Genomic DNA, 24960 nt, shown 5'->3' on the forward strand with positions numbered 1-24960 from the left:
CATGTCATAAAGCCGATGATGCATCACATATTGCTGATGTATTCCTTAGAGAAGTAGTATGTTTGCATGGCATGCCTAAGGCTATCGTTGGTGATAAGGATACAAAAATTTTGTCCTATTATTGGAAGATGTTGTGGACTAAGTTAGGTACTAAACTATTATTTTCTACTACTTGTCACCCTTAAACGGATGGTCAAACCGAAGTGGTTAATAGGGCATTAGGACAATTATTGCGTGCTATTATAGAAAAGAATATCAAATCTTGGGAAGATTGCTTACCTCATGTAGAGTTTGCATGTAATAGGAGTGTGCATTCATCTACTTATTGTAGCCCTTTTAAAGTTGTTTATAGTCTTAATCCACTAACTCCTTTCGATTTATTACCTTTGCTATTACAAGAGCGTGCTAACTTGGATGGTTCCAAGAAGGCCAAATATGTTTGGCAACCTCATGGCAAGGTAAGGTAGCAAATTGAGAAGAGAAATGAGCAAGCCGCACATCATCATAACAAAGGTAAAAAACAAGTTGTGTTTGAACCTCGTGATTGGGTGTAGTTGCATATGCACAAGGAGAAGCTTCCTCTTCAAAAGCGTTCTAAGTTACAAGTAAAGACGAGATGGACCCTTCCAAGAGAATAGAGAATTTGTGATTTATTTCCATATTGGATCTGAAAGCCTACCATGTTCTCATTTTATTTATTTCTTTTATGTCTCTCTCTCTAATTTATATCTACTATGATAGTTTGGTTTTACTTGGCGAGCATAAACAGGAGTGTTGAGTTAAAGCACATGGCAGCGACAATCATAGGCACCGCTCCAATGCATGGACAAATGCAAAAAAAGAATAGTAATTGATCGAGTATTCATATCATTCTCCGAATGATCGTAGGCGAATCTTTTAAGGGAAAGAGGAAACATCGAGAATCGAGGCATTGCCTAGATATTCTTAATCATGAGATGCACCATTGGGATCTCCATCATTCCTTACTACTCTAAGGACAAGGACTCCTGATAACATAATGATTGAATAAGGAATCATGCGAGCGCAATTGATAAGCTTGACCGGTGGCATTGAGGATTACGTAGATGTCACACCCCATCTCACGTAGCCTGAAATGGATTTTAAAACCAAATGCTTTCTAAAATCTTTTTAGTTTAGTTGAATTATAATACACTTATATATATATATGTAATAATGTATTTGAAATCATAATTTTGAAAAATAGATAATTTTTTTAATATGATGTTTTATTACAACGACTATAACTAGAAATGCCTTTATTAAATATTATTAAATAAGTTAATATACAAAGTTTGCCTTTAAACATTAAATTTATAACATAGCCTTTTACATGTACATAACCACCATGGTATGAAACAAGGATGAACATTTATGTACAAGTTACAATGAGTATGTATATGACTCCTCAAATGAGAAATGTTGGCCAACCTTACTCTCGCCTTTAATCACACTTACTAGCTCAACCACCAACTATCAAGCCTTGCTTCTTGAATAAAATTTATGAAAAGAGTAGAATGAGTATAAAAATATTCAGTGAATAGATATACAAGCAGAAAATAATTTAGATAACTATAAGAAGAAGAGAACCACATAATTATCTAAAACATATAATGATACAATGCAAATATGCATAGTTCTTTAGGTTATTTTAGTTTTAGTTTCATTTGATTTTACTAGGTTTGTATGCTTATTTGTTTATAAAGGTGTTATTTTTATTTGGTTTATGTTTATGATTGATTGTGTGTGTTTCATACATGTTTTTAGGCTCAAAATGTGCATGAAAAGAACTTGTGATCGTTTGGTATGAAGTGTGAAGCTTGAAAAGTCTAATTGGAGCCTTAGTAGATCTTAACAAGTCGTCACCATATTGACGAGTCATCACAGAAGGCCTGAGTGACGAGTCGGCACCGTCTTGACGAGTCAGTCTCCAAGAGTTGCAACTTTTCCTAGTTTGAGCAATTTTCGTGTTTTGGTCATAACTTTGTCTACATACATCCAAAGAGGTGATTCAAATTGCTCTGGAAATAAAACAAAATGTTCTACAACTTTCAAGAAGGAACTGTCTAGAGATAAAGTCATCTGATGGACGAAAATGCCCGTGAAATTACAGAATCTGCAAAGGAGGGTGACTTTTCATGTCAAAAGGTGCCTTTTTCCAATTCTACACGAATAGCAGCCTAGAAACATATATAATAAGTGTGTTTGGCTCCGCTTTGGGAATGAGAAAACAAATATAGATATAGAGCATAGTTTTTAATAGAAGTATTAAGTTTTTTAGAAATCATTGTAAAGACTTTATTCTAGTTTATAAGAATTAACTAGAAGGAGACCAAGTCAAGAAGCAAGAGCAGAAGATTGTTCTACACCGAGCAAGTGCTAGAAGACTTAAAAAAGGGTTTATCTATTCATTTTCTTCTATATACCTTTCCTATGTTACAATTGATTTTCTCTTATTGTTCTCTAATATGTTTCTTGGCTAAGTCTTTGTATGGGATTTACAATGATGAATTAATTAAGAACTACATTTTTATCTTATGTTATTTATGATTTAATTTCAATTAGTGCTCATTCATGTTTGATCACCATATGTAACTTGTTAATCAAATTATTCATAAGAGATTTGGAGTAATTTGGTGGAACGCAATTGATATCACTTAAGAATTGAATTTGGCTTGGATACAAGGGATTCATCTTTAGAGAATAAGAATTAGTATAATGTGTTAATGATTTTCTCTTATCTCTGCATTGCCATGAAAATGAATGTAGACTCTGAGAGGAAATACCTTTAATTGACAATGATAATTGCCTTTAAAGACTATAGACTAATTTCCAATCAATATGTTTTATAATAATAATGTTCAAAGTTCTTATTTGATTGTGATTTGTTATTTTCCCATATAAATATACTGTTATAACTTGTGTGAATACTTAAGTAATTAGTTAGTATTTAGATTTCCTTATTTGTTTTAATTACTATTATAATTTTTGTTTATTTTGCTTATCCATCTTAATATCTAACCAGTTAATACAAAGTTTACCCCAACTCACGAGTGTTCGACACCCTTCTTGCTCTATAATAAGTCCTAGAGACTAGGGTATGTAATTTGTCCCGCTACAAATTTTGGCGCTGTTGCGGGGGATTGAATAGTAATTTTTATTAACTTAGGGTAGAGAAAGGTTGTTTTAGGCCTTGTATTTGTTTTCTTCTATTTTATTTCTATTTTGTTTTTATATTCTTCATTTTTAGATTTTATTTTTGTTATTGTTATTTGTTTAGTTTAATTTATTCAATTATGAATTAACATGTTTACTAGAAGTAATAGTGATAATAATTTGAACTTTGATCCTAACATTGATTTAACTATACATGCTTTACGCAGGGAATAAAGGCAAAGAAGAGAGAACTAACCAAATTTGGATAACATGGCTCACCGGAAAGGAGAACGTTAGGCGATTTTGTAATGACCGACATCTCAGGAAGTTTAGGAGGTATTGTGGCTCTGGCTATTGCTAACAACAATTTTGAGATCAAGCCAAGTATCATCCAAATGGTGCAAAACAATCAGTTTGGAGATTTACAAGGAGACGATCCTTATGCCCACATATTAACTTTCCTTAATGTGTGTGCAACTTTCAAGACCAATTGTGTAACGGATGACGCAATAAGGCTCAAACTTTTCCTATTTTTGATTAGGGATAAATCACAACTTTGGCTTGCCAGTTTGCCAAATGAATCAATCACATCGTGGGACTAGTTGATGCAAGCATTTCTGCACAAATATTTTCATAATGAGATCACTACTTTCAAGCAAAATGGAAGTGAGACAATCTATTCAGCTTCAGAGAGATTTAAGGAACTCCAAAGGCAATGTCTACATCATGGCTTGCCGGATTGGATGATTCCTCAAATTTTCTATAATGGCTAACGAATGAAAATAGAAATATCGTGAATGCAGCAGCCGGTGGAAAATGGATGGATAAAACGGCTAGAGAAGCCATTACCTTGCTTGAAGAACTTGCATCTCAAGGATACATTGGTGATGAAACAACTATGGCAAAAGCAAGGGGAGTTTTGGAGCTTGACACAATTAAAATGCTGAATGCAAAGGTAGATGCTCTCACTAATTTGGTAAGTTGAAATCAAATTAATTCTTTAGAAAGTACTAATATTATTTGTGAGTCTTGTGGAGGATCCCATTCATATTCTCAATGTAATTTAAGTACAAATGAAGATGTGAACTACATACAAGGGGTTTTCACCAAAGAATGGGGCTGAATTCCAACACTTATAACCCTCAATGGAGGAACCATCCCAGTTTCTCTTGGTCAACCCCATCCTCTCAATTAAACCCTCCATATAACCTAAATACCAAACCTCAATACCCACCGGGATTTTCTATGAAACAAACAAACGTTTAATCCTACCCATCCTAAACCTACTCTTGAAAATCTTATGGAGCAATTTGTCAACCAACAAATGTCCATAAACAAACAAAATGAGGAGCAATTTAAGCAGCTAAACTCTAAACTTGAGCAGCTTGCTACTCATAACCGCATCCTTAAAATCTAAATTGCCTAACAAGCCTCTTCCTCCAACATTAAACGTTTGGGAAAGCTTCCTAGCCAACCATAGTATGTACAAAAAGAGTCTTGTCAAGTAATTACCTTGCACAGTGGTAAGGAGGTTAAAAAGGATATCAATAAGAAAAAGAGAGTGGTTAATGATGATGATAATGGGGTAGAGATTGAGGAAGTGGATGTTAGAAGTAAAGATGATAATGAGTGTGCAAAGAAAGGTAATAAGGAAGATGCCATACCATCAATGAATGATGAACCCATAATAGATGTTAAATCTCTTCCTTTTCCTCAAAGGTTCATGAGGTGTAACTTGGATAAACAGTTTGGTAAATTGCTTGATTATCCCAGGGAAATTACTATCATTATACCATTTATGGATGTTATTAGGGACATGCCAGCTTGGGGTAAATTTTTGAAGGATATTATTAGTCATAAGAGCAAGCTTGAAGATTATGGCTTAGTATCTCTTATTGAAGAATCCAAGGCTATGTACTCCAAGTCTCCACCAAAGCTTAAGGATCTAGGTTCATTTACAGTTCCTTGTGCAATAGGAGGTACGCATATTAATAAAGCTTTATGTGATATTGGTGCTAGTGTTAGTCTTATGCCTTACTCTATTTACAAAAGGCTTAATTTGGATGAACTAAAGCCTATCAATATGTGTCTTTCCATGGCGGACAAATCTATTAAATATCCACTTGGCATTTTAGAAAATGTGCTAACAAAAATGGGAAAGCTTATAATACCAGCTAACTTTGTTGGAAATGGAGGAAGATCTTGAGACCCAATTTTGTTTGGAAGACCATTTTTTATGACAGTAGGAGCAATTATTGATATGAAGAGAGGAAAGATCACATCAGAGGTGGATAATGAATGTATGGAATTTAATGTGTTGAATATTATGAAGTCAACACCTGTAGAAGTGGCAAGTAGAATTGATTCTATTGATGTTATTGGCGAATACATTGAAGAAGTAATTCATCAGTGTTTGAGGCAAGATTCTACGAAGCTATCCGGGATGCAAGAAGCTAATGAGCAGATTTTGGAGGTAAATCCATATCAACTTTCCCATAGGACATCAAGATTTGAACCTTTAAGTAAAGAGGATGATCCAAAGGATACTACGTCAAGTGGAGAAGTCAAGATGGAGCTCAAGCCCCTACCGTCAAACCTAAGATATGCATTTCTTGACTCTAACTTTAAATTTCCTTTTATTGTTAATTCATCTTTGCTTAGTGATAATATTGATGCCTTATGTGATGAGTTGCTTAATCATAAAAATGCCATTGGTTATTCTATAAACGATTTAAGGGGTATTAGCCCTAATGTCTGTATGAATAGAATTCTTTTAGAGGACCACGCTAAGCCTTCTATTGAAGGTCAAAAGCTGTTAAACCCCACTCTCAAAGAAGTGGTGAGAAAAGAGGTAACTAAGTTGCTTGATAATGGAATCATATATTCCATTACTGATAGTAAATGGGTGAGCCCCATTCAGGTTGTACCAATGAAGGGAGGCTTAACCGTTGTTAGGAATGAATCTAATGATTTAATACCTACTAGAACTGTCACAGGATGGCGTATGTGTATTGACTATAGAAAATTAAATAAAGCGACTAGGAAGGACCATTTGCCATTGCCTTTTATTGACCAAGTCCTTGAGAGACTAGCCAACTTTTCTTATTTTTGTTATTTGGATGGACTTAATGGTTTTTATCAAATTCCTATTCATCCCGAGGATGATGCTAAAACCACCTTTACATGTCCCTATGGTACTTTTGCTTTTAGGCGTATGCCTTTTGGTTTATGTAATGCACCTGCAACTTTCCAAAGATTCATGTTTTCAATATTTAGTGATTTACTCGATAATTGTATAGAGGTTTTTATGGATGATTCAGTGTTTATGGTACTAATTTTTCCAACAGTCTACACAATCTATCTAAAGTTCTTGATAGGTGTATTGAGCATGGATTAGTCTTGAATTGGGAAAAATGTCACTTTATGACACAAGAGGGAATCATTCTTGGTCATTCAGTTTCAAAGAGAGGCATTGAAGTTGATAAGGCAAAGATAGAAGTAATTGAAAATTTCCCACCTCTGAAGAGTGTTAAAGATATAAGAAGTTTCCTTAGACGTGCAAGTTTCTATCAAAGATTTATCAAAGACTTCTCCAAGACAGCAAGGCCATTGTGTAAGTTACTTGCTAAAGATGCTATTTTTGAGTTTGATGAAGCATGCCTCGGTGCATTTGAAACTTTGAAAAAAGCTCTTGTTTCCGCACCCGTCTTGCAACCACCTAATTGGGAGCAACCATTTACAATAATGTTCGATGCTAGTAACTTTGTGTTCGGGGCTATTTTGGGTCAAAGAAAGGAAGGTAAGCCTTATGTGATTTACTATGCTAGCAAATTACTTGATGATGCTCAGATCAACTACACCACTACGGAAAAGGAGTTGCTTGCTATCGTTTATGCATTTGACAAGTTTAGAGCATATCTTGTGGGGCAAAAGGTGATTGTTTATTCAAATCATGCTGCTCTTAAGTATCTTCTAAGCAAGAAGGACGTAAAACCTAGACTTTTACGGTGGATTTTGATGCTTCAAGAGTTTGATTGGGAAGCGAGAGACAAGAAGGGTAGTGAGAACCTTGTTGCGGATCACCTATCAAGGATTGATCAAGATGGACTACAGAGGAATGATGATGGTGTCCCAATTAATGACATTTCATGATGAACATTTACTAAGTGTGGTATCAAAGGAACTTCCATGGTATGCAGATATTGCATATTATCTTGTGAGTGGTGTTCTTCCTTATGAGTTAGATTATCGACAAAGGAAGAAATTTCTACATATTAAATTCTATTATTGGGAGGAGTCTTTGCTTTACAAGAGTTGTGCCGATTGTTTAATTCGGAGATGGATTCCTCAAGATGAAGCTCAAGATGTTTTCAGACATTGTCATTCCTTGGATATTGGAGGACATTTCGGTGCAACAAAAACGTCATCTAAAGTACTACAATATGGTTTTTGGTGGCCAACTTTATTTAAAGATGCTAGAGAGCTAGTTCTTGCATGTGATAGATGTTAAAGAATGGGCAACATTACTAAGAAACATGAGATGCCTTTAAAAGGAATCCTTGAAGTTGAACTCTTCGATGTTTCGGGTATAGATTTCATGGGTCCATTTCCTAGCTTTTTAGGCTACAAGTATATTCTGGTCATGGTGGATTATGTTTCAAAATGGGTGGAAGCATTGCCAACCGTTACTATTGATGCTAAAGTGGACAAGAAGATGCTTAAGAAAATTATTTTTCCTAGGTTTGGTACTCCTAGGGCATTAATTAGTGATGGAGGTTCCCATTTTTGTAATCATATGAGTGAGGCTCTCTTAAAGAAGTATGGAGTAACACACAAGGTTGCTACTCCCTATCATCCAAAAACAAGTGGGCAAGTTGAGATCAACAATAGAGAGATTAAGTGGATCCTAGAGAAAATGGTGTCTTCTTCACGAAAGGATTGGGCATTAAAGCTTGATGACGCTTTATGGGCGTATAGGAAAACATTTAAAACACCAATTGGCCTTACTCCCTATCAATTAATTTATGGGAAGTCATGTCATCTCCCTGTTGAATTAGAGCATAAGGCATATTGGGCAACAAGGACTTTGAATTTTGATTTGAAGAAGGCCGGTAGGAAGAGATTACTTCAACTTAACGATTTGGATGAGTTAAGAATGAATGCTTATGAGAATGTAAAGTTATATAAAGATCATACTAAGTTGTGGCATGATAAGAATTTATTTAAAAAGGAATTTCATAAGGGCAAGCTTGTTCTCCTTTTTAATTCAAGACTCAAGTTATTTTCGGGAAAGTTGAGGTCACGATGGTCGGGTCTGTTTAAAGTTATCAAGTTTATCCTCATGATGCGGTTGATCTTGCCAATGCAAAGGGGGAAAGTCTTAAGGTAAATGGACATCGTCTTAAGCCCTACTTGATTGGTGATGCAATTGATATGGGCTGCTTTATCCCTCTATCTACACCATAATCAAATTGAGGTAAGGCCAAGCTATAGACCCTTAAATTTAGCATGATAAGATTAACACATTTTTTTTCCTTAACTTTAATTTACATTTTTACATTCTTTGCTTTTATTTCATTTTACTTCATTTTGTTTACTTAGAGTCATTACTTCACTTTTTTTTAACCCTTATTTATCATATTATTTTTGCTTTAGATTACTTTCTTTGCCTATTTAGTTTAAGTGCCTTAGCATTGTTTTCAAAATGTAAGGTGGCGAGTCGTCACGAGTTGACGAATCGTAATAGAACCTAATGGTAGACGACTCGTCATAGAAAGATTAGGTGACAAGTCCTCACACGTTGACGACTCATCACAGAAGGCTTTAGTAACGAGTCATCACACATTGACGACTCATTCACTCACATTAATATTACTTATACTTGCATTATCGTATATTTATGCTTATCATAGCATAGTTTAATTATTTATTTTATATGTTACACATTTTTCCTTTTTATTGTTCATTAATTTTTTTATTCTATTTATTCCTTGCCAAAATATCATTTCATAACTTAAAAGTTGTTTCTTTTCCAAGAATAGACATGTTCTTTCACATCTAGACACACCTTTTCACTATCTCTTACACCCCTACCTCTTACACCCCTATTACATCTATAAATACACCTTTTTGACTACCCAATCTCACATATCTTCATATCCAATGAATTTCCATAACTTTCCACTATCTTCCATCTTTTCTTATTCTTTCACTTCTTATATACTTAGGCTTTCTTTCATTTTCTCTCTACATTATTCATAACCAAAAACCCTCCCTACTCTTCCTATTCTCTTATTTTCATTTCTTCCACTCTTCATATCTCTCCAATTCTAATTCTTGCAAGCACGACATTCACCATTGGCAAGACTAAAGCATCATCTGCTAGGAGGCCACACGTTGAAGAAACACCTCATCAAGAGGAAGATCTTTCCCAAGTTTACAAAGCCAAGTTCCTAATCCTTACAAATGACGAGGGTGCCAAATTCACATCAATCAAGTTTAGGGCAATCTTAGGTTGTAAGTACATTCCTAAAATCTCTTTTGAATGATGTGGGTATGCTTGAATCTTTTAATCAATTGTTTACTCAATGTGGATTTAAGAGATTTGTTTCTATGCATGAAGATACCAATGTGGAATTAACTATCGAATTTTATACTAAATTGGATGTTAATCCTAAAAATTCATAAATTCTAGAATTTTGCATGCAAGGGAAGAAACATCGACTTACATACACTTTTATGAATCGTGTCTTTGGTTTTACGAGGGATGGGTTATGTGATCCCCTATCATCTTTTAGGTTGAATGAATTATGGATGTTTTTAACTGGTTTGCAAACCCCATTCGATTCTAGGAAGGGTAGAACTATGTTTGTCAAGGATTTGAAATATTGGTTGCCATGTAAAGTGCTTGCATCTGTTCTCTTTCATAAAACTAAATTCAATAGAGTTTCTACACAAGAGTTATTTTTAATGTGGTGCATTCATAATAAGAAATAAGTGTGCTGGACTTATTGGGTATTCAATCAATTGTTAGCTTGTGCTTCACGTAAGGATGCACCTTTAACTCATGGACATGTGATTACCATTGTTGCAAAGGCTTTGAACCTTAAACTTGATAACTATGTTCGCTTTGTTGAGCGTTCTTATTTTACTAAGCAAGCTTTTGTAAAGGAGAAGTAGGGGATGCTGCGTTTTGTTTGATTCCTCCCCGTTCCCATTCTTGTTGGAGGGGAATTGAAGGACCACCACCGGCAGAGGAGCAAAACTAGGCAGAATTCGAAGAGTAGCGTGCTTCCAAAGAGGAACTTCCCTGATACCCACCATCTGATGATGTTCCTCTCCTCATTTATCCAATTCAAAGTACCACTAGTGGTTCCTCAAGTGCCCATCCTTCTATTTGAGATCAAATAATAGATAAGTAGATTGCTATGCAGTGTCAACTAAATGAGATGGAATTTCACAAAAAACAACTCGCTCGTCAGCAACGCAAAATGGAGTACAAATTAAATTAAATTTTTGCTCACTCTGGCTATCCGATCGAGTCTCCACCTCCTATCCCTATGGATGATTGAGGGAGTACTTTTATCCTTGCCTTTATTTGTTTTTATTTTATGACATTGGGGATAATGTTTCATTTTAAGTGTGGGGGAAGGGATATATATATATATATATGTTTATTTATTTATTTATTTACTTATTTATTTACTATTAGTATTTGTATTTGGTTTATTTGTGTTTTAGTATATTTTAGGTTTATGTAGTTTGGTAGTGAATTTTGTTATATTTGCATTTATCATACATTTCATTTTTCTTCTATCTTTTAATAAGTAGTCATCTTACAAATCTTTTTCGTTTTTGATTGAGATTATTTTTTTTGCTACAAGTTTAGCTTTTTATCTCTTTTTATTATTTCTAAGATCTAAAGAATATTTAGTCAATTTGCTAGCTATGCTTAAGGCTAAAGTGGTAGAGATTCAAGCTTAGGTTTTCTTAGAAGTTTTAAGTAACCTTAGGAAAACTATAGCCATAATATGTATAAAACTTGCTTTTCAATAATGGATGAGGACTAAAAGAAAAAAAAAAGAGAAAATGCTTTTAATATGATGCATCTTGTGTAAGTTGTGTGCAATTGAGTATGCTCCTTGGTTGCATTCATTTGGAAATGGATGTATCATGTATTCGAGTAAGTTGTGTGTATTTGTGTTTGCTCCTCATTTGCATTCATTCAGAAAGAATACATCTAGAAGATATGCTTATAAATAAATTGTCTAAAAATGCCATGACTAAAGTGAGTTGTTATGTGTGCTTAACATTGTCTCTAGGTTGCCTTTTGCCTTTAAAATTCCTAAGTTTGAAGAATGAATATTTTGGCTAAGTAGCTTGGTTAGAATCTTGACTTTGTGTTCTTGGTTTTATTTTTAATAAATTGAGATAAAACGGTAAATTTATTGCTTTTCTTTAACCTCTTTCGGAATTGAAATGGTTTGCCAAGATAACTACATTTGTTTTGGAGAAGAAGAAAATTTTGTTAACTTTTCCATGAAGATCTACTCTTGCTTGAGGGCAAGCAAGGTCTAAGTGTGGGGGAGTTTGATACAATGCAAATATCCATAGTTCTTTAGGTTATTTTAGTTTTAGTTTTATTTGATTTTACTATATTTATGTGCTTATTTGTTTCTAAAGGTGTTATTTTTATTTGGTTTATGTTTATGATTGATTGTGTGTGTTTTATACATGTTTTTAGGCTCAAAATGTGCATGAAAAGGACTTGGGATTGTTTGGTGTGAAGTGTGAAGCTTGAAAAGTCTAATTGGAGCCTTAGTAGATCTTGAAGAGTCGTCACCATCTTGACAAGTCGTCACAGAAGGCTGAGTGACGAGTCGGCACCGTCTTGATGAGTCAGTCCCCAAGAGTTGCAACTTTTCCTAGTTTGAGCAGTTTTAGTATTTTGGTCATAACTTTGTCTACAGACATCCAAATGAGGTGATTCAAGTTGCTCTGGAAAGATAACAGAATCAAGAAGAAACTATCTAGAGATAAAGTCATATGATGGACGAAAATGCCCTTGAAATTACAGAATCTGCAAAGGAAGGTGACTTTTCATGTCAAAAGGTGCCTTTTTCCATTTCTACACGAATAACAGCCTTTAGAAACATATAAATAAGTGTGTTTGGCTCTATTTTGGGAATGAGAAAAGAAATATAGATATAGAGCATAGTTTTTAATAGAAGTATTAAGTTTTAGAAATCATTGCAAGGACTTTGTTATAGTTTTTTAGAATTAACTAGAAGGAGACCAAGTCAAGAAGCAAGAAGAGAAGATTGCTCTACACTGAGAAAGTGCTAGAAGACTTAAAAAAAGGTTTTATCTATTCACTTTCTTCTGTATACCTTTCCTATGTTGCAATTGATTTTCTCTTATTGTTATCTAAATATTTGTCTTGGCTAAGTCTTTGTATGAGATTTACAATGATGAATTAATTAAAAACTATATTTTTATTTTATGTTATTTATGATTTAATTTCAATTAGTGCTCATTCGTATTATGTATGCTTGATCACCATATGTAACTTGTTAATCAAATTATTCACTAAGAGATTTGGAGTAATTTGGTGGAACATAATTGATATTACTTAAGAATTTAATTTGGCTTGGATACAAGAGTTTCATCTTAAGGGAATAAGAATTAGTATAATGTGCTAATGATTTCTCTTTATCTTTGCATTGCCATGAAAATGAATGTAGACTCTAAGAGGAAATACCTTTAATTGACAATGAGAATTACCTTTAAAGACTATAGACTAATTTCCAATCAATATGTTTTATGATAATAATGTTCAAAATTCTTATTTGATTGTGATTTGTGATTTTCCCATATATATATATTGTTATAACTTGTGTGAATATTTAAGTAATTAGTTAGTATTTAGATCTCCTTATTTTTTTTAATTGCTATTATAATTTTTGTTTATTTTGCTTATCCATTTTACCTAACCAGTTAATACAAAGTTTACCCCAATTTTCGAGTATTCGACACCCTTCTTGCTCTATACTAAGTCCTAGAGACTAGGGTATGTAATTTGTCCACTACATATAACATTGTGAATCATATTCTTTAGTCAATTAATCTTTGTTAAGCAAAAAAACCACTATAGAAACTATTCTAACACTCATACAAAATAGCATTATCAACATCATATACTTTAAATGGTATAAAAAGTCTCATAGATTTTAACCACCCTTACAACAATTATCACCAATCAACCGTCATTCAAAATCTTACTCTAGGCACACTTGATGGCTAACCCTTCCTCTACATTAGCACGGTCTGGCCCTTCTCCCTTCACCGGCCTGCAATCAAGTGTCCTGTTATCTAATGCGCATTAACAACCACAAATAAATCACATGGGCATATATCAGTCTCAGCACATTTCAGACACATCACTGTGAGGAGGCATTTCTTGAAAACAAAGTACATTTTCATTCGCTCAAAGGCATTAGATGAATGCTCTTTTTAACACTAAAATGAAACTATATTAGATTGCCCCATAATTGTGAATATAAGTAATATGCAATCGATGAAATTAAGGCTATCAATGTTTGTGCTCATCAAGGAAAAGCAAAGATCTTTAATGAACATTATATATTGATTAATTAGGAAAACTAAAAGTTGAAATATTCTTATTGTTGAATTGCAAAATCATCACATGTAAAATCCAACACAAACAACCTACTTTTGTTAATTATACTTCAAATTTGTAAAACCAATAGAATATATTTTGAAATAAGTACCAATCTAAAATTTAATAAGCTTAAAATAGCAAATTTAAGTTTATTTTTTTCCAAGTTCAATATTCAGCTTTCAAATCAAAGAAATCAACTTTGCAAAGACTTGATATCTACTCACCGAAAGTGACCTTTAGTCATACCCAACCAGCTCTATAAAATATCTACCTTGCACTTGCATTTCTTGCCATTTTCAATATCTAATTTATAAATTTCACTTAGAATTCAACAAAATAATAAGCTTTTATGCTCTCCTATCATGCAGCCCCCAAATGATATACAAATTATGCTTTTAAACTCAATCTTACATTCCTATCTCAACAACCATGATTTTAGAGCCAACTTTGAAAATTATTGGGAATTACATATGAGGTATTTGAGGCTCATCTTCTGTATATTTCTAGGTATCCAAGTCTATAATATGCAGAAAAAGTTTCACTTCAATTAGATAAATATAGAAGGAGTTAAGCATAATTTAATATGACAAGCTCAAACTATCCTGACAGAATGAGCAATAAATTGTTTGGTCCGATTCCATAAAGATAAAGACAGAACTAGCACAAACGTGAAACTACAAAGTCATATAGGACTGCTAAAGTTTTCTATGCATCAAGCTACGCCTAATTTGGAGCTAGCTCAAGATATGACATAAATACGGAGGCTAAAAAATCAAAAAAATCCAACCCGAGAATACAGTTCACCAGTCCTAACTCAAATAAATCAAAACTCTTATAATACTTACCAAATAAACCTTTAGAGCCTTTATAGATGAAGATTATGGCCAACAAAGTGCTTAAACCCTGAAATTCCTCTTGGAGAAAGATTAGACCAGGTTGTTTAATGAAGAAACTCTCTCAATTCCTCTCTTTTCTTTTCTTATGTTAACTGTCTGAGTGTGTGAGAACATATATGTATATAGAGACTTAGGAGTAGAGAGTGGATGATTCTAGATATAGTTAAGGGTAGAATTAGTTATAAAAATATCCCCTTAGGTCCTTAATGAATTACTCATATTACTTATGAACCCTCTAACTTTTATTCTTTCATCCTAATTCAATCCACCATTTTCTTTTCATTTTAATTAAGTCCCACTGTTATTTATTATTAAACATACTTAAGTACTACCTTAATTCAATTAAGATACTATATATAAATGCAATGCTAAATGGATAGATACATACTTAGAGTATGGGTGTGACAGTAGATGATCAAATAGCATGAGATGTAAATCCATAGGTGAATGGGAAAAGTCTAATATAAGTCGGAATGCAAGGGTTTTTTATGTTTGGGATGCATATAATGAAGTAATTTGGGTCAGAATATTTTTAGATAGGTCTACTCAAATTTACCCTTTTTTTTCATTAAGCTGGCTTATAAAATTTGGGACTACGAGAATTGTTGCCCAATCAATTCCTCTATTGTTCTTGATTTGTCTCTAGTTTATTTATATTTATTTATTTATTTATTAATATTTAGCTTATAGTTTCTTCTTCTTATGGAATGAGGGCTTTCGCACTATAAAAACTATATGCAATCGAATACTTAAGGCTAATGAGCATATTATTTCAGTTTTCTACCTTGCAGGAAATCACGTTATTGGTTCTTTCAAGAACTTTATGGACTTATCAACACTCATGCTAGAGAGCATAGACTTATTATTTACGTCCTTCCTTTGTCTTGTGTTCTTTGTATGCCCTTGTGTTTAAATCAACTTGATTTGATTCTTATGCTTAGCCGTACAGAAGACAATAAAGAACTTGTGATTTCTTTCCTTACTCGATCTAAAATCTTACCTATATTCTCATTTTGTTGGTTTCTTTTGTGTCCTTCTTCCTAATCTCTGTCTAGTATGATGGTTTAGTTTTATTTGGGGAGCATGTATATGAGTCTTCAATGAAAGCACGTGGAAACCGGCAATCACAGGCACCAATCTAGTACTTTGATGATTGCGGAGAAAGAAGATTAGTTGATCATGTATTAATATCATTCTCTGAATAATCATGGACAAATCTTTTAGTGGAAAGAGGGAACGATGAGAATAACGGCACTCCCAAATATTTCGATTCAAGATTTACAGCATTGGGATCTCCATCCTTCCTTGTTCCTCTAATAAAAGAAATGAGAATATAGGTAGGATTTGTATCCGATAAAAAAAGAAAATGCAAGTTTTTTATTCTCTTCCATGGCTAAGCGTAAGGAAGGACATGAGTAATAAGACTAGGTTCGCTAGTGCAACTCTTCATAAGTTCGCAAAGGTCTTGAAAGAACCCATAACTTATTTCTCTGCAAGGTAGAAAACTAAAATAATATGCTCACTAGCCTCAAATATTAGGACACATGCAGTTTTCATAGTGCAAAAGCCCCTCATTCTATAAGAAGAAGAAACTAGAAGCAAATATGAATAAATAAATAAAGAAAGATAAATAAACTAAAGTCAAATCAAGAACTAGAGAGGAGTTTAGCCAACAAATCTCGTAGTCTCAAATTTTATGAGCCAGCTTAATGAAACAAGGGGAAATTCTTATGGGCCTACCTAATAACACTCCGGCTAAAATTACATTATTAGATGCATCCCAAACATCAAAATGTGCGCATTCCCGCTTTATCCATCATGCGCTTGTATTTGGGTTTCCTTTTGCTTGATCATCAATTCATGCTCTAATACACCAATGAAGCTTGTCAATTATGTTCTTATGATTTCTTAACGAAAATAAGGAAAAATTCGTATAGGCTTACCTAATAATACTTCGACCCAATTCTCTTTATTATATGCCTCATAAACATCAAAACGCGTGCATTCTCGCTTGTATTAATTGAAAGTAGCATGATTTTTCCTTTACGTGTGTAGATTTGCATCTCGTGCTTCTTTAACATCGAGTGACACCTCAATGTCACCGATCAAGCTTATCAATTGCAGTCCCATGATTCCGTATTGAAAACAAGTGGAAATTTGCATGGGCTTACCAAATAACACTTTGACCTCAAACTTATTGCTCACGCCCTTCCTTTCTTTTGTGTTCTTTGTCTACCCTTGTGTTTAAATCTATTCAATTTGATCCTTAAGCTTAACCATATGGAAAAGAACAAAGAACTTGTGATTTTATTTAGAGAGCGTAAACACCAGTGTTGAGTGAAAGCACATGGAAGCGGCAATCATAGGCATTGATCCAAGGCCTGGAAAAATGAGAAAAAAGAGAATTAGTTGAGTGAGTATTGATATCATTCTTAGAATGTTCTCGGATGAATCTTTTGAAGGAAAGAGGGAATGTTGAGAATCGAGTCTCTCCCAAATAATCTAATTTAGGATTGGCACCATTGGGATCTCTATCATTCATTATTCCTCTAGGCACGATGACTTCTGATGACATAAGGATTGGTGTAAGGAGTCATGAGAACTCAATTGACAAGCTTGACCGATGGCATTGGGGTTTAACTTGATGATTAAGCTAAACAAGACGTAAATCCACATGCGTAAGGGATAAATCATGTTATTTTTTATTAATCCAAGTGTAATACAAGTGGTAGTGCAAGCATTTTGGTATTTGGGAGGCATATAATGAAGTAATTTAGATTGGAGTATTATTAGGTAGGCCCACATGAATTTTTCCTTATTTTTATTAAGCTGGATCATAATAATTTAGGACAATAAGAGTTGTTGACCAATTAGCTACTCTCTCATTGATACTAACGTGGCTAACTTATGTAATACCCGTATTCAATGTTAGTGTCTTCACCAAGGATCGTTCACCTAATCAAGCAAAAAAACTCTAACTCCCAATAAGACCCTTAAATAACTTGTACTTAAGAACCGTATTATAAAGAATTAAAGACTATTTGACATAAGCAAAAGTATAAATTAAACTAAGTTTATAAAATAAGCCTTCACTTGAGAAATTTACCAAGTTCATAAGAATAAAAAAAGAGAATTAACTCCAAAATAATCAATATTCAATAACTCCCTTTATATAGAAATTCATACTAGCTTATATAGGCCTTAAAAAAATCTAATTTTGTAATGATAAGGAAGCAAATAACAATAGTACTAGGAATAAAGCTCCTAAACTAAAAGGATAACTTAAAACAAGACTCCTAACTATTAAAAGACTTCTTTAAATGAACAAAAATGCTTAAAATTTGTCCAACCCAAGCCCATATAATAACATGATAATTGGACTTAAATAACATGTGATATGTGGCCCATTTTTTAATATTGGACTCCAAATAGCTTGACTTGCTTATCTTGGGTTTATCTTGTCTTGGTCATGCCTCCATATGTTGGATTGAGTTGATAAAAGTATCTTAAGGCCCATTGTTTTGATTAAGCCCAATCCCACATAGATTTATCACTTACGTCCTTCCTTTCTTTTGTGTTCTTTATCGACCCTTGTGTTTAAGTCAATTCGATTTTGATCCTTTCGCATAGCCGTATGGAAGAGAATAAAGAACTTGTGATTTCTTTCCTTATTAGATATGAAATCCCACCTATGTTCTCATTCAGTTCGTTTCTTTTGTTCCACTAAATTTAATCTCAGTCTAGTTTAATGTTTTGGTTTTATTTGGGGAGCATAAATACGAGTGTTGATTAAAAGCGCATAGAAGCGGCAATCATAAGCACTGATACAATGCTTGGACAAATGCGAAGAAAGAAAATTAGATGATCGAGTATTGATATCATTATCAGAATGAACGCGAATGAATCTTTTGGAGGAAAGAGATAACACCGAGAATCGAGGCACACCCTAATGTTCCAATTCAGGATTTGCACCATTGGGATCTGCATCATTCCATGTTCCTCTAGGCACTAGGACTCCTAATGACATAAGGATTGGCATAAGGAATCATGGGAATGCGACAAGCTTGACTGATGGCATTAGGGCGTGACTTGATGATCTAGCAAGACGAGAAATCCACACGCGTAAGGGAGAAATCATGTTGCTTTTGATTAATCCAAGGGGAATGCGTACATTTTTATGTTTGGGACACATATAATTATGTCATTTGGAATCAGGGTGTTATTAGGTATGCCCACACGAGTCTTCATAAGTCCGCAAAGGTCTTGAAAGAACCCATAACTTATTTCTCCGCAAGGTAGGAAACTAAAATAATATGCTCACTAGCCTTAAATATTCGGTTGCATGCGGTTTTCATAGTGGAAAAGTCGTCATTCCATAAGAAGAAGAAACTAGAAGCTACATATGAATAAATAAATAAATAAAGACGAATAAACTAAAGTCAAATCAAGAATGAGAGAGGAGTTGATTGGCCAACAACTCTCGTGGTCTCAAGTTTCATGAGCTAGCTTAATGAAGATAAGAGAAAATTCTTATAGGCCTACCTAATAACACTCCGGTCCAAATTACATCATTATTGTGCATCCCAAACATTAAAATATGCACATTCTCACTTAGATTAATTGAAAGTAACATGATTTGTCCATCACATGCTTGGATTTGCATCTTGTCCTGCTTGATCATCAAGTCATGCTCCAATGCCACCGGTGAAGCTTGTCAATTATGTTCCTATGATTCCTTAACAGAAACAAGGTTAATTTTGTGTGGATACTCTGGCCCAATTTACTTCATTATATGCCTCTTAAACATCAACACAAGCATTCTCGCTTGGATTAATCGAAAGCAACATTATTTTTCCATCGCATGCTTGGATTTGCATCTCATCCCGCTTGATCATCAAGTCACGCTCCAATGCCATCGGTGAACCTTATTAATTATGTTCCCATAATTCCTTAACGAAAATAAGATTAATTTCGTGTGGGCGTACCTTATAACATTCTGGCCTAATTTACTTCATTTTATGCCTCTTAAATATCAAAATGCGTGCATTTCTGTTGTATTAATCGAAAGTAGCATCATTTCTCCCTTAGGAATGTGGATTTGCATCTCGTGCTGCTTGATCATCAAGTCACGCCTCAATACCACCGGTCAAGCTTGTCAATTGCGTTCTCATGATTCTTAAATAATCAAGTAGGAGGAGAGATAAATCCATGCTCATAAGGGAAAAGTCATGTTGTTTTCAATTAATTCAAGCTTTGCTAGGCCCATGCTAATTTTCCATTATTTTTGTTAAATTCGCTCATCAAATTTGGGATCATGAGAGTTGTTGCCTAGTCAACTACTCTCTGGTTCTTGATTTGGCTTTAGTTTATCCATATTTCCTTATCGATTTATTCAAGTTTATCTTCTAATTTCTTTTCTTTTTTTTATGTAATGAGGCTTTTAAAATATAAGAACTGCATGCTACTTTAGGCAAGTTAGCATATTATTTCAATGTAATAACTTGTGGGGAATCAAGTTATCAGTTCTTTTAAGAACTTTACGAACTTATCAACACTCACGCTAGTGAACATAGACTTATCACTGACGTCCTTTCATTCTTTTGTGCTCTTTATCTGCCCTTGTGTTTAAATGAATTTGATTTGATCCTTACACTTAGTTGTATAAAAGAGAACAAAAAACTTGTGATTTCTTTCCTTATTTGATCCAAAATCTTACCTATTTTCTCATTTTGTTCGTTTGTTTTATGCCTCTCTTTCTAATCTCTGTCCAATATAATGGTTTTATTTTATTTAGGGAGCATAAGTACGAGTATTGAGTGAAAGTGCTTAGAAGCGGAAATCATAGGCACCGATCCAATGCTTGGATAAATGAAAAGAAAGAAAATTAGTTAAACATCTATTGATATCATTTTTTGAATGATCGCGGACAAATCTTCTAAAGGAAAGTGGGAATAATGAGAATTTAGGCATTCTAAATATTCTGATGCAGGATTTGCACCATTGGAATCTCCATCATTCCTTATTCCTCTAGTCACGATGACTTCTGATGGCAGAAGGATTGGCATAAAGAATCATGGGAACTTAATTGACAAGCTTGACCAATGGCATTTTGCTTAGCTTAATGATCAAGTAGGACGAGATGTAAACCCATGCTCATATTTTGGGTCGGGTTATTATTAGGTAGGCCTTTATAAATTTCCCCTTGCATTTGTTAAGCTGGCTCACAAAATTTGGGAAAATGAGAGTTGTTGACCAATAAACTCCTCTCTGATTCTTGATTTGACTTTAGTTTATTCATCCTTCTTTATTTATTTATGTATATTTAGCTTCTTGTCTCTTCTTCATATAGAATTAGGGCTTTAACACTATAAAAACTACATGCAACCGAATAATTGAGGCTAGTGAGCATATTGTTTTAGTTTTCTACCTTGTGGGAAATCAAGTTATGCCTTCTTGCAAGAACTTTATAGACTTATGAAGACCTGCACTAGCAAACCTAGATTTGGAATCGAGGCATGCCACAATATTCCATTTCAACAATTAGACTATTGGGATCTCCACCATTGATAAGAACCCATCTAGCATAAGAAATCCTACTCCAACAAGGAATCCTAATGATGTAAATCCTACTAGCTGAAAGAATCCTATTCTGACAAGGAGTCCTACTGTAACTAGGAGTTCTACTCCAACAAGGAGTCCTAATGATATTAGGAGTCTAAATGAAATCAAGAATTCAAGTGACCTTAGTAATCCTAATCCAACTAGGATTCAAGATCCACTTCACATCCATGGAGACCCAATTATAAAGGGCTAAGGCTAAGAAGATAAAAGAAGCTCTCAATGGCCTTATTCAAGACATTTGGGCTAAGGACACATCAAGGCTTGAGGAGTTGGATTCAAATTCAAGGCTCATTAATTTAATTCAGTTTATTAGGCTTGAATAAATCTAATATGGGCTTAATGAACATAAAGGAACATATAGGAGTTTAGGGCTAATTAGCTCTAGCAAAGATGGCCCATGCATGTGACTTAAAGAAACTAGGGTTTGTTACTCCAAATGGGCAGCTACATAGTACTTTAGGAGTATTAGGACTTTGTTTTTAGTTATATTTTTACTTTAGATGTTTATATCTATCCTATTTGAGTTGTAATTCCTTAATAGCTTAGAATTAGGGTTTTCTAAAGGCTATTAAGGCCTAGTATGAATTTTCAAGTTCATTGATTAATTAATGATTAATATATTTTGTGAGTTTATACTCTATTCTTAGTTATTGTTTAGAGCTAATTCAAACTTATCAAGCAATTCATTGTTTATGGCATTCAAATCCAACTTATCAATTTAGAATCCATATTAAATTGTGGTGTCTTCTACCTTTAATACCTTAGTTTTGATAGTTTAATATACTTGAAGGGTCTAAGGTCTCCATTGATCTAGTTCTAGATAGATCTTGGGCAATGATATCAAACTTGCATACGAGTTTAACCTTTAATATAGATTAGGTTTTGTATTCTTGTTTAAATGTAAATTTTATTTTTTAAGGAGTTGATCTATCATTGTTGCATACTTGAAATTAGGGTTTAAGGGACTTAGTTTTTAATTCTTGATCATCTTTCTGAGAAATCTACCTTCTAAATTTTCTTAAGGGTTGAACCAAATTGGTTCTTGGGGTTTTCATGTTAATGTGTTGGGGGTCTGCAATTTAAAAGGAGTTCTTAAGCTTATTCGTGGAGGTTATGGAATGAGGACTTTTGCACTATAAAAAGCACAAGCAACTGAATACTTAAGGCGAATGAGCATAATATTTCAATCTTCTACCTTGCGAGAAATCAAGTCTTGGGTTCTTTCAAGAGCTTTATGGACTTATCAACACTCACGCTCACGAGCATAGACTTATCGCTCACGTTCTTCTTCTTTTTTGTGTTTTATTGATCGTGCATTGATATCATTGATATGGAACCTCCATGAATAAGCTTGAGAACCCTTTTTGAATTGGAGACCCCCAATATATTAACATGAAAACCTAAGAGCCTATTCAGTTCAACCCCTAAGAAAGGTTAGAAAACAAATTACTAAGAAAGATGATCAAGAATTAGAATTTAGAAAACTTGTTTCTAGATTCCAATTTCGAAACACTCCATAAGAATAGGATCAATCTACTTGAATGTTTCTTAAGCATGCATTCTATATAAGAAGACAAAGACAAAGCAAACAAGCTTTGAGGTAAAACTACCAACCATCATTCAATTTTTAACTTTAAATTTTTTTAATTCATTATATTAAAATTCGTACTAGCCTTATATAGGCCTTAGAAAACCCTAAATCTTAACTAATTAGGATTTACTCCAACATCTGATCTAGGTTAAAGATAAGCTTTCTAACTAAAAGAGATAACTTAAACGAAGTCCTAATTAGGTTAAAATACATGTATGGCCGCCCAAAAGAAGCCATAAAATCCTAGTTTACATAAGTCATATAGATGGACCTCATAATATAAGCCAAGTTAGGCCCAAAGTCTTCATATGCTCCAATTCCACTTTTTTGGTCTTTTTAAGCCCAATTAGATTCATTTAAGCGCAATAAAATGAATTAGATTAATGAGCCTTGAACTTAAATCCAATTCTTCAAGCCTTGATATGTCCTTATCCCAAATGTCTTGGATAAGCTCACTGACTTGCAATTTGAATCGAACTAGGACTCCCAGTTAAATTAGGATTCCTGGTTGAATTAGGATTTCTTTCGTTGCTTAAATTCCTACTATCATCAGGACTCATTACAGGATTATGATTCCTAGTTAAAAGGACTCCTTATTTGATTAGGAACGCCGAGAATCGTGGCAAGCCCAAATATTCCGATTCAGGATTTGCACCATTAGGATCTCCATCCTTCATTGTTCCTCTAGGCACGAGGACTCATGATGATGCAAGGTTGGGCATAAGGAATCATGGGAATGCAATTAACAAGCTTGATCGATTGCATTAGGCTTAGCTTGATGATCAAGTAGGAGAGACGTAAACCCAAGCGCATAAGGGAGAAATTATGTTATTTTTTATTAATCCAAGCGTAATACAAGCTAGAATTCGAGCACTTTGATGTTTGAAATGCATATAAGCAGTTTGGGTTGGAGAATTTTTAGGTAGGCCCACCAGAATTTACCCTTATTTTTATTAAGCTAGCTCATAAAATTTGGGGCTACAAGAGTTGTTACCTAGTTAACTCCTCTCTTGTTCTTAATTTGACTTTAGTTTATTAATCTTTATTTATTTATTTATTGATATTTAGCTTTTGGTCTCTTCTTATGGAATAAGGGTTTTCACACTATAAAAATCACATGCAACTGAATACTTGAGGCTAATAAGCATATTATTTTAGTTTTCTACATTGCAGGAAATTAAGTTATAGGTTCTTTTAAGAAATTTGTGGACTTACCAACACTCTCGCTAGCAAGCATAGACTTATCCCTCATGTTCTTTCTTTCTCTTGTGTTCTTTATCTATGCTTGTGTTTAAATCAATTCGATTTGATCCTTACACTTAGCCGTATGGAAGAGAACAAAGAACATGTGATTTCTTTCCTTATCAGATATGAAATCCTACCTATATTCTCATTTTTTTGTCTTTTTTTGTCTCTCTTTCTAATCTCTATCTAGTATGTTGATTTGGTTTTATATCAGGAGCATATACACGAGTGTTGAATGAAAGCGCCTAAAAGTGGCAATCATAGGCGCTAATCCAATACTTCAATAATTGCGAAGAAAAAATATTAGTTGATCGTGTATTAATATCATTCTTCGAATGATCGCAGAGGAATATTTTAGAGAAAGAGGAAACGTTAAGAATCGAGGCATGCCTAAATATTTTGACTCAGGATTTGCGCCATTAGGATCTCCATTGTTCATTTTTCCTCTAGGCACGAGGACTTTCGATGATGCAAGGTTGGGCATAAGGAATCATGCGAACGCAATTAACAAGCTTGATGAGTAGCATTGGGGCTTAGTTTGATGATCAAGGAGGAGAGATGTAAATCCACATGCGTAAGGGAGTAATCAGGTTGTTTTTTTATTAATCCAAGCGTAATACAAGCCAAAATTCGAGCGCTTAGATGTTTGAAATGCATATAATGAAGTAATTTTGGTCAAAGTATTTTTAGGTAGGCCCATCCAAATTTACCCTTATTTTTATAAAGCTGGCTCAGAAAATTTAAGACTACGA

At 33.9% G+C, this 24960-nt stretch overlaps 1 non-coding gene across 1 annotated transcript; it reads right to left on the reverse strand.

Annotated features, from left to right (window-relative positions):
* Positions 1-3801: 3801 nt before the first annotated feature.
* Positions 3802-3907, reverse strand: LOC112536249. Its single transcript, XR_003080294.1, has one exon. It is a non-coding gene; the product is annotated as a small nucleolar RNA R71 (small nucleolar RNA).
* Positions 3908-24960: the final 21053 nt, after the last annotated feature.

The sequence above is a fragment of the Ricinus communis genome, chromosome 3, assembly GCF_019578655.1.
Source record: "Ricinus communis isolate WT05 ecotype wild-type chromosome 3, ASM1957865v1, whole genome shotgun sequence".
Classification (NCBI taxonomy): Eukaryota; Viridiplantae; Streptophyta; class Magnoliopsida; order Malpighiales; family Euphorbiaceae; genus Ricinus; species Ricinus communis.